The sequence below is a fragment of the Bombina bombina genome, chromosome 1, assembly GCF_027579735.1.
Source record: "Bombina bombina isolate aBomBom1 chromosome 1, aBomBom1.pri, whole genome shotgun sequence".
Taxonomy (NCBI): Eukaryota; Metazoa; Chordata; class Amphibia; order Anura; family Bombinatoridae; genus Bombina; species Bombina bombina.
The window spans coordinates 1,388,373,344-1,388,385,352 of record NC_069499.1 but is presented as its reverse complement, the minus strand read 5'-3'; the positions used below and the strand labels follow the sequence as shown (position 1 = coordinate 1,388,385,352).

At 35.6% G+C, this 12,009-nt stretch overlaps 1 protein-coding gene across 1 annotated transcript in view; it reads left to right on the top strand.

Moving 5' to 3' along the window:
- The first annotated feature begins 2,659 nt into the window (after positions 1 to 2,659).
- Positions 2,660 to 12,009, top strand: part of ARHGEF2 (Rho/Rac guanine nucleotide exchange factor 2) — a 918,648-nt gene continuing 909,298 nt past the window's right edge. Inside the window, exon 1 of the mRNA XM_053704543.1 lies at positions 2,660 to 2,847. The gene's annotated coding sequence lies outside the window, so the exon portion shown is untranslated. The remainder of the gene's footprint in view (positions 2,848 to 12,009) is intronic.

Sequence of the window (12,009 nt, the reverse complement as noted above, 5' to 3'; positions counted from 1 at the left end):
GATCCCATTTTTTGCAATAATACTGTGGATTTGTGCCTTCTACCCTCAACTTTTTGAGGGGCACCCTTTTTACAAATGTTTTCTCCCTTTTCTTTTGAGAATTCATGGTTGTTGCTAACAAGTTGTCTGTAATTTATCATGTGTTGCCCTGAATTTTGTTTTATGCGGGAACTTTAGTTCATAAGTCTATATTTGAATGTATATGTCTCAATTACAACACACACGCACATATACAGTGTGTCTGTGTGTGTGTGTATATATATATAAAAAAACAAATAATAATAATACATTCAATGTCACTCCACTCCTATCTGGACATCCCTTCAATTGTCTTGGTTGAAGTGTTGGCTCTGCAACCGATTTGCATATAATTGAACTGTTATCTAATATCCTACATAATATGTGCCCTCTTGTTCTTGTTAGGTGAGGAACTTTCTGATTTCAATAACATTTAATTGTTTTCTTGGCTGAAGGGGCAGAAAGAATTTAGCTGTAGGTGAAAAACTGCTGTTCTCATCTATAAGAACAACAATGCTATATTTGTATCCTACAAGACCAAGTTGAAACGTTGCACCAACAAGCGGCCTGCAAGATATACCCATTTAAATAAAAATGAGTTAAACATACTGTATTTATTATTTAGATTTTTGAGCGCTCGAAAAAGTACAGGAACATAGAGCACCGAGACACGTGATCTGCAGAGGGCAGAGTGTGCACACGCTCTATGAAGTTATGTGGGTAATGCGTCACTTAGATTTGTTTCTTACTTTTATTTAAACATCGAACTATGCAATATTGTACAGTTCCTCTGACAGCTGGGTGAGCAAAAATGATCTTCACATGGAATGAAAGAGCAGGTAGAGACCATCTGTAAAACGTGCTGCCGTCAGTGTTTAACAGCAGCTACAGGGTTAAACGCCAGGCTATGAGTATAGTTGTTAGCCGTGATGCTGTGTAGAGCCCCACATTGTGCCAAAATTTTGGCACAAGTCTTCAGTCTGACTCAGCACACAGCAAACTGCTCCACCTGCAGTGTCAATGCCACCTTATGTTCCTGGACGGAGAGCTTTGGCAGGATGTTTCTTTAGTATCCACCTGTGCCCCTGCCCACTACAATAGAAGCTTTGTGTGCTATCTATAGATCTGGGATGCTCAGGCCTCTCCCATATTTTCATAAATCCACACTACTGGTTCTGCAAATATCCCTACAGGGGTACGACAGCCACAAGCTCTTGTAAGACATCGATGAAGATCGTGCATTAATAATCACCCCTATAATTTCTCCCTTACCAGAGGGAAGTACACTACACAACGTAATAAATTAAAATCAGGAGACTGTGTTCTGCTCGAGTTGCAGGCCAGAGTTTCGCAACTTTGTAACAGTGTTTAACCCAAAGTGTGCAGAACAGCAGTAGCATAATGGCGCCTGAAGGTACCAAGCTACCTGTTGCTCCGTTTTGAGGCCAATTTCATCATTACTTCGTTATAAAAAAAACACATCCTGCCAAACATAATATCCCAGCTGTGGTCTCGTCGCTATGTTCAAATAATTCAAATATAAGTGCGTTTTTAAAGCCTAGAAATACATTAACCGTTGAGAGCAAACTAAAGGTATGTTTTATACAGTCAGACTCTGATCTGTACCGGTTTTCTACTGTTATCTGTCAGTCAGACGAGTCACTGTTTCAAATAATGGCCTTTCCCGATTTTTTTTCTTAGCATTAACCCTTTTTTAAACTGATCCTATTAAAATATAGTGTGCCTAATTCAAAGGGTTGAATAAATGTATTTTTTTTTCAAACAGGTTATGTTTTGACATTTTGTATGAAGAAAACCACTTCTGTTACTTCTCCCTGATTTTATTTAATAATTTTATATAAACTGCTCAAAAAAGTGAGATTAAATATTTTTTTAAGTCCAAATCAGGGTTAAAAATACAGCCTGGTTCTTTTATATCCTAGACATTATTTGAAAATCAAAGTATGCATGTATCCATGTGCAGTTGTGCATCTGCAATATTTTTGTATTAAGAAAAAGGTATCTCAACTAAAAATTTAAGGGCATCAGGAAAACTTTTTCTCATGCTCACAAACTACTGCAAATATTCTAATAGCAAATGAATAAATAAAAAAAAAAAACCAATTTATTTATTTTTAGATTCAGTAAACATTTATTCATTCCAAGTAAATTCAATATTTGGAAAACCAGTGAAAAAAAATATAGCCCTGGAGTAAAGATGTCTCATAAAGAGCCAGATGATTTCAGGGTGAAAATAGAGGTGCAATGAAGGGGGTGCTACAGTTCAATTATAAAAGCCATATCAGCTTCAAATTAAAGCCAAAATGTTTTGCTGAGTCATCCACCTTGGAAACATATTTTACAGGATGTTGAATCTAGGAAATATTAGCCACTGGTAAAACCTTATAAATCCCCCATGCAGGCTTTTCAAAAGAAAATAGTGAATCAAAGAGATTAGTTCTCTTCAAGTGTCCAACCTGAATGCTGATCTGCTAGGAGGCGGGGGAGTAAACAAAGAGGGAGGGATAGAGACTATGAAAAAAAAATCCCTGTCAGACTCTCAGGGATCAGAGATTACTGCTGGATGCTGCTGGAGGGTGGGACAAAAAGTAAAGAGAGAAATTGCTGGACAGAGGAAGCAGCTGGAGCAAAAAGTTGGAAGAAAAAAAGCAAAAGTTGGATTGACACCCACAGGAAAATGACTAATACAGTGTGACCGAGGAGTACCAAAAGGATTTGGCATTTTGTGACTGATCAGAGATTCACTGGGAAGTAGAAACAGCGACTGGGTTGTGACAGTGAAAAAGCTAATGGAGAAGAGCGTGCGAGGTAAGGGTTGTCTGTGGGAACAAAGGGGTTAATAAAGTCCATGTATCTTTTAACCCCTTAGTTAAGAAATACATGCAACACATTGATGTTCATCACAAATCTTTCTGACTGCTAATGAATTACAAGTATAACATTTAAATTGTGATATGGTGATATATGGTGTGTTTGATTTTTACCCTCAAACCCCCAGGACTGATGTGTTGAAAAAAAAAAAGCGACAGTTTTTAAGATTGCAAGCTCTTTGGGTTAGTTGCTTTCTATTTGAATGTTGTCTTATGCCCTTACTATTTCACATAAGCTGTTTGACTTTGATCTAATGGCAAAAATATATAAACTAATGAATGACTTATTTTAAGGTGTGCTTTGATGTGACATAAGGTACACACAGTTTATGTTTGTGCTTGAAATGAAAGCGACTCTTATTGTTCAGTATAATGTGATCATTTGACTAATAGTAATATATTAATTGCATACTGTGTCTGAGACATATCTAGTGCTAAATAAATCATTGGGCTGTATCACTTTATTATAATTTGTATGCATTTTACCCCTCTTATTTTCCTTTTTTTATCAAGAAATTGTTTTGCAAGATTTCTTGCATAACAAAGATATAAAGAATTAATAAAGGATATGACTAAGATCTGCCCGGATTATTACCTCCAGTTCTGACCCTTTTAACCCCATCAAATAACACTAGCGCTTTCCCTTGGTAAGACTTTATTTTCGCAGATTAGATTTCTGTTTCCCTTCTCTGATAAACCCTGCTACATATCTCCCCCAAACCAAAATAACTACACACCACTTGTAGTGCATTATCAGATCTAGCTAATCCTGTCTGTCCTAAGATTAAAGGGAATGGAAACCCCAACATTTTCTTTCATGATTTGGATATTCTATACAATTTTAAACAACTTTTCAATTTACATCTACAATGTTATCAAATTTGCTAAATTATCATGTTATCCTTTGTTGAAGGAGCAGCATTGTACTACTGGCAGCTATCTGAACACATCTAGTTTGCCAATTACAAGAGACAAATATGTGCAGGCACCAATCACCAGCTAGCTCCCACTAGTGTAGGATATGTGCATATTCTTTTTCAACAAGGGATACAAAGAGAACGAAGCACATTTGAAAATAGAAGTGAATTTAAAAGTGACTTAAATTTACATGCTCTACCTGAATCATGTAAGTTTGATATGGACTTTCCTATTCCTTTAAACACAATTGTTCCAATCCTCCCAAATAATCTAACATTTGCCCACATATTACAAACTGCATTTATCCAAGGTCAGAGCAATTTATACTATGTCATCACATGATTTACTGGTCTAGGTATGCCCTGTCTGTCTCTCAGTACAGGCTTGAATAGGTTCCCATCATTGTAATCATCTGTCAGATAGGTTACATCTGATAGAACAAGGGGGTTGGAACTATTCTTCTTTGCAAAGATCAGTCCAGTTGTACCCCATCGCAATGTCAGCCTATATTTTCAGACACTGCAAAAAGCATTTACAGAATAAGTCTCAATCTTAATAGTGCCACTGATTTTGTCACAGAAATACTGACACACAGATGCTGACAGTCTAAGCATTTTTAGCATGCAGGTGTTGAGATGGAGCACATTATATGCAAAAGTACAGGCTTATCCCATGTGTTGCCAAGTGCAGGTTGTACGCACTGGATTGGCACAAGCCAGGTAAAAAATGCTACCATTCTTGCCTATTTTAGTGGGCACAGACAACATGCACCCCCTCACACATAGTGCAGAATTATGTAACATTAAAGGGATATGAAACACAACATTTGTCTTCCATGTTTCAGATAGAGCAGCTGATTTTAAACAACTTTCTAATTTACTTCTATTAACAATTTGTCTCTGTGCTTTTTCTATCTTTTGTTGAAAAGCAGTAATGTTTGCTTAGAAGCCAGCCCATTTCTGGATCACTATATGGCAGCAGTTTTGCAAGAATGTTATCCATTTGCAAGAGTACTGTTTGCTGCCATGTTGTGCTCCAGAAGGCTACTTAATTATCTCTTCTTCACAGAATATTATGAGAACAAAGCAAATTTGATATTAGAAGTAAATTGGAAACTTTTTTAAAATGGTACGCTCTGTCTGAATAACAAAAAGAAAATGTTGAAGTTTTTATTTCCTTTAAAGGGACATGAAACCCAAAAAAATTCTTTCATAATTCAGATAGAGAATACAAATTTAAACAACTTTCTATTTTGCTTCTATTATCTAATCTGTTTTATTCTCTTGGTATCATTTGCTGAAGGAGCAGCAGTGCACTAATGGTTTCTAACGGAACAAATAGGTGAGCCAATCACAATCAGTATATATATGCAGCCACCAATCAACAGCTAGAACCTATGCTCTCTGCTGCTCCTGAACTTGCCTAGATAAACCTTTCGGCAAAGGATAACGAGACGGAAGCAAATTAAATAATAGCAGTAAATTGGAAAGTTGTTTGAAATGGTATTCTCTATCTGAATCATGAAAGAAAAAAAAAATGTGGGTTTCATATCCCTTTAATGCCTATGTTTACTGTATCTTTAAAGAGGCATGTACCTCTCCACCAGTAAAGCAGAGTCAGTTGCCCTTATCAACCAGGGAGGATTAGCAGGAAGCAGAAAACCAACACTACAGTATTTTTTTCAACTTAGATTTAAACAGCTTTCACTTTTTTTTTTTTTTCTCTCCCTCCCCTTGCCCCCTCCCCGGGCAGTGTCTTTAATATTTTCAGATTCCTTGTGGTCGTTTCCGTTGTTCGATTTAATTTATTACGGGAGGGCTAGGTATAGCTTCCCTGGGGGAAAGTAAGTTAAATAAGTCAAATACAGAACAGGAAAACTTAAGAATCTGGTTAAGGAATAGCCTAATTCATTCGATGTGTATGTGTGTGTAAATAGAAGTTTATTTAAAGAAGGTATGAGTAGGAAAAAAGAAAATGATAATGGAGGGAGAAGCTAAGATATTCTTGCAAATTTAATTTGTTACATGTGGAAAGATGTGTAAAGGGCTTGCAAACTGGAAATGTCTTTTTATATAGTATTTAAGATGTGATCTCATACTGATTGTAAAAGAGACAGATATATGTGGATTTTCTTTTTGGAATGTAATGTTTTTTTCTTTAGCTTCACCCTCAATAAAAAAATTATTTAAAAAAAAAAAAAAAAAAAGAGAGAAAGGGAAAAAAAAGAAAATAAAAAAAAAAAGGGAAAAAGGAAAAAAATAAAATAAACAGCTTTCACTTTAACTGATATTTTTTCATGAGACAAAATATTTGACACGTGGAAATGCTGCTTTTTTTTCATATGCTTCATGTAAAATTTTTGAGCACAACATCCCCTTTAAAGGGACATTAAACCCCAATTTTTTCTTTCATGATTGAGATAGAGAATAAAATTTTTAAAAAGTTTCCAATTTTCTTCTATTATCAAATGTTTTTCATTCTCATGTTATTCTCTGTTGAAGAAATAACTAGGTAGGTAGCGTGCACATGGCTGCAGCACTACTTGACAGGAAATAGTGCTGCCATCTACTGTTCCTGCTATTATATAACATTGTTGCAAAACTGCTGCAGTATAGTGCTGCAGACACGTGCACACTCTTGAGCTTACATTTCTGCTTTTCAAATAAGGATAACAAGAAAACAAAGAAAATATTACAATAGAAGTAAATTAGAAAGTTGTTTAAAAGTTTATATTCTATCTAAATCATGAAAGAAAAAAAATTGAGTTTAATGTCCCTTTAAGCATTATGGAGTCACCCTGACCTCTCAAAAGTGGATGGAACTAAAACATTATTCAGAGGAATTTTTAGAGAAAAATCAGACAAAAAGAAATAAGAAATATGTATTGCAATGTTGTTTTATTTACCACAATTCAACATGAAATCCTGCATTTTATTTGTTTGGGTAACAAACTCTGTTGTGATTTCTAGGAATTTTAAAGAACCCCTCCTTGCTGAATACTAAGCTCATGCCGTCATTACATACAACATATGGCTTATTTTAGATATGATTGTGAGGGCTGACTGATCTTTGCCCTGCAATTGCAGCAACAAAGTAGTTAATCAGTCTTTTAAATATTTTCCATAAAATGTATCTATATGAGTGTGTATCTTAGTTCTGCTTTTTGTATATTACTTAGGGATGATTATACCTGTATGACACATAGGCGTTGCAAATAGAACGTTGGGCTTTCACCCCCCCCCCCCCCTTCACTTTGTCCCCTTTGTTGAAATGTAGCTGCTTTCCAGGAGAACATACTTAATTATGGTCAGGAGAGTGCACGTAGCTTGGGCACTATATGTATAAAATTGTTGAACTGTGCTGATAGATAGGCATAGGCATGTGCATGCTCTGAGCATACATAGGTATGCTTTAATGATTTTCTTTTTTAAAGTTAAGGTCAATTTTGGTGAATTAGTGCCCGGTTTTTAATAATCCTATTAAAAACAAGGGCACTTTAATTCATCAAAATTGACATTTCACTCATTTTCTTCAAAAACGTACCTTTTAATACTGGCAGCCGCTCCAGCACTTCCTCCGCCCGTCGCAAGCCGTCTTCGTGGGTCCAAAATGACTAATCCGGCTTCCTCCAATCACGGCGTTGTATCAGGCCAAGATTCCTCCGGGGGGGAAGTTGTGATTGGAGGAAGCCGGATTTGTCATTTCTGACGTCTGCAGAGGCTTCCAACAACTGTGGGAATCGCTGGAGCGGCTGCCAGAATGAAAAGGTAAGTTTCTGAAGAAAAAGAGTGAACTGTCGATTTTGATGAATTAAAGTACCCTTGTTTTTAATAGGATTATTAAAAACCGGGCACTAATTCATCAAAATTTACCTTTACTTTCAAGCTTCTTTTCAGTATCAATAACCTTCTTTTAAATATTTATGCTTTTAATCTTAATTTTCTGTGTCAAACTTACTTTATAAATCCTGTGATGCTTTTGTACATATTATGGCATGAATAAGGGAAGTTTTCTTAAAATGATGCTTAAAAGTTACTATACTATTATAAATAAAGTGAGGTCTGTTATATGGTCAATAGGAAATAAATACCAGATGTATTATATATTGTAATTGCTATGTGTGTGTATATATATATATATATATATATATATATATATATATATATATATATATATATATATATATATATTTATATTTATAAACAATAACATTAATTATAAGAATACAATAAATAGTTTTTTTTGATGTAAAAATTAAGTTGATTTTGTACCAGCTTAAAGCTGAATGTGCACCTGTTGGATTATTGAGTATACTAGCAGGTGCCAGGTGTAGAGAATGTGATGTCATTTTGTTTTAATCAATTAGATTGAATTGTGTCCTTTAAAGGTAATAAGGTGTATTGGTCTACATACAGCTATGATTACGGTGTAACTACCGAAATGCGTCTGCTGGGTAGCTGACATTCACAAGGCAACACCTGAACTTTTTAGCCTACCTATTTTTGTAATGTTTTTAACTACTGATCAATAAAGCAAATGTTTTATACAACTTGGAGTGCTCCTCTAACCTTATTACCTCTCTCTACATAGAAATGGCAGCAGCTGAAATCAAATTGTAAATATATGTTTTAAATGATAATCTCCTAAGGCAAGAATTATATTAGGGAGATGGCTCGTGGAAAGAAAAACTTTATTGACTAAGCCAAAACATAATAGCGCAGGGAAAACATTCTTGGAGATTTGACTCACTGGCTCCCAGAATTTACTAATTTTCTGAATTACAATATGAAAAATACTAGTACTTTTATAGATTTATTTTTGGTTTTAGTAGCATGAGTCATATGTGGTACTTTTCTTTTCATTAACAGTAGTGGACACCCTGGAGTATGTATTTATAAAGGAGAGTTCCAAGAAAACTCTTTTAACCTGAAGGAATAGCGAATTTAAAATAAAATACACACACACACACACATACATAAATAAATATATATATATATATATATATATATATATATATATATATATATATATATACAGTGTGTGTGTATATATATATATATATATATATATACACAAAACACGGAAGGGGACTGCACTCTCATACCGGACCTGGTACACATTCCATGACCCTGCAACATGCTCAGCCCTGGGTGCTCACTGGCACTCACAGGAAGCTGTACTGTCCCCAGAGTCACAGGCAGTTAACCCCAGACAGGTCTGGATGCAAGAACCATAGGGAAAATTACAAAATAAATTAATACAACACACAGAGAAAGTCCAGCACTCACAAGCTCTCAGCTAAGATTTAAAAGCAAAAATGGAAAGGTTAGTTACCGCATCTGGCCAAATGGGACAAGCCCAGGTACCTCGTCAAGGTCCTTTCCAATACCTGGGAACCTAAAACAGCCACACAATGCAAGCTCTCAAATCCAAACAAACTGGGAACAAGGGAAGGGTGCACAGGCTTATGTAATCAGTTTGTTTGGATTTGAGAGCTTGCATTGTTAAGTGAGTGCTGGACTTTCTCTGTGTGTTGTATTAATTTGTTTTGTAATTTTCCCTATGGTTCTTGCACCCAGACCTGTCTGGGGTTAACTGCCTGTGACTCTGGGGACAGCACAGCTTCCTGTGAGTGCCAGTGAGCACCCAGGGCTGAGCATGTTGCAGGGTCATGGGATGTGTACCCGGTCCGGTATGAGAGTGTAGTCCCCTTCCGTGTTTTGTATATGTCTAAGGTGATTACATAAGCCCTGTGCACCCTTCCCTTGTTCCCAGTTTGTTTGGATTTGAGAGCTTGCATTGTGTGGCTGTTTTAGGGTCCCAGGTATTGGAAAGGACCTTGATGTGGTACCTGGGCTTGTCCCATTTGGCCAGATGCTGTATCTAACCTTTCCATTTTGAGCTGAGAGCTTGTTGTAAGTGAGTGCTGGGCTTTTTCTGTGTGATATATATATATATATATATATATATATATATATATATATATATATGCATGTGTGTATGTGTATATATATATATATATATATATATATATATATAGCACTCACTGGTCTTTTTGAAAAGTGAATTTAATCTTTAAAGCGTTAAAGATTACCCTTCCTCAGTGTGTCCCCCGAAACGTCACGCTTTAAAGATTAAATTCACTTTTCAAAAAGACCAGTGAGTGCCTCCTTCTATTCCTATATTTAACTGTTGGCACCCTGGCAGCTGAAATTAAGGTGAGAGTGCTCTCTTTTGAACATTGTGTGTGTGTGTATATATACAGTATATGTGTGTGTGTGTATATGATAAGGACAACTCCCACAGCTACAGTCTATTAGTGGATAGTGACTTTCACCGCAAGGAATTAAACAAAAATATTTATTTTTCAGCACAGGAACATCCATAGACAATCCCCCCAAAAAAGTTTGTAAACGGTGGGTTTACTTGTTTAGTGCTTCAAATGTTACTTTGTGAATTGATTAATACAATTGTTTTGGTCAACATATTATGTCTAGTAACTATTTCCTGTTCATCATTCAGATTGCACAGCCTAACTGCTCAAATCCTGTCAGATTTTAACAGCAGATAAGAACCAGGTCTATCTAGTCTGGCCATGTTGCTATGTAAAGTCCTTTGGAAAAATGTTTTAAAGTGATGGTAAACTCTCCCCTTTTTTAAAACCAGATCCAGAGAGTTAGTGATATTTTAGATGGAGTTTAATGAATCAGTTGTAACCAAGATGCTATAAGTTACTTTTTAAAATAGTTCTGAAATTCTAATACCCCACGCTCCGCCACATACTTCTAAAGTAAATTTTTCTGTGAGATAACGGTTTGAATTGTTGTCCAATAAGCACTCTCCCCCTTTTGAGACTTTTGTTGTAGCTAAAGCGCTGATTGGAGAAAAGTAGCTGGGTACGAAGTGTAGGAAAATAGTGAGCTGTGAAAAAAGTGCGGAATTAATACAGTAGTATCACACAGCTCATAACAGGAAATTAAAAACAGGAAAGTTCACTTTCAATGTTAACAACGTTAGCTGCAAATTATTTTAAAGTGAATGTAAATTTGAATGAATAAGTGCCCGTTTTTTAAAAATACTATTAAAAACAGGGGCACTTTCATTCATTAAAATTCACATTTAAGTTTTTTGTTTTAAATACCTTTTTCTTTAGGAAAACCAGACCGGCGATCTTCCACCCGCAGAGCCTCTTTACTTAGCACAGCAATGACGAACCCAGCTTCCTCCAATTATTGCGAGCACCCCAAGGCGTCCGGCTCGTGAGGCCATGCAATGATTGAAGGAAGCCGGTTTCGTCATCGATATGCTAAGTACAGCAGGAGAAGCGGGTGGAGGATCCCCGGTCTGGTTTTCCTAAAGAAAAAAAAAAATAAAAGAAAAAATTGCTTCAATGTAAATTTTAATGAAAGTGCCCGTGCTTTTAATAGTATTTATAAAAACCGGGCACTTATTCTTTCAAATTTACATTCACTTTAATACAAATACAAATATATAGGGGGAAATATGTTATCTCAAAGGAAGAAGCACTTCTCAACCAATTACAGGGTGCTATATAGCTAAATAGTCCGGCCTTTGAATTTAGAAGGACCAAAATCTTTAACTTATACAATAAATCTTTTTTATAGTTAATAAATCTTTTTTATATAGTTTTTCCTACTTCAAAAGAAAGGTAGGAAAATGATCAATATAAGAGTACATAAGTGCATCATTTCTTCACTACATATAATGAAACATTATATATGGATTTGATGTCCTGTAACTCCCTTTTGTATTATTATTTTTTTTGCAAGAGAAACACAATGGAGGATTGAAATTGCACATAATGTAATAAATGCGCTTATATCCTGTTGCTGGGAGTCTTGGCAATTCATTGTGGACACCTGAGACAACATTTAGCAAACAAAGGTTCACTCCAGCATAACAATGTGCTGACACTCTTTATTGCACCAATACATTGTTACCAGCCTGTGCCAAATCTTGATATATGGTGACATGAAAGTCAAAATGAAATGTTTATGATTCAAATTGAACATGTGATTTTAAGAAACTTTTTAAGAAACTTATATTATCAAATTTACTTTGTTCTCTTTATATCCTTTTTTGAAAGCATACCTATGTAGGTTCAGGTGCAGACTTCCAAACAGTCCGTATTTTAAAGGCATAGTCTATAATTGTGTCCTGT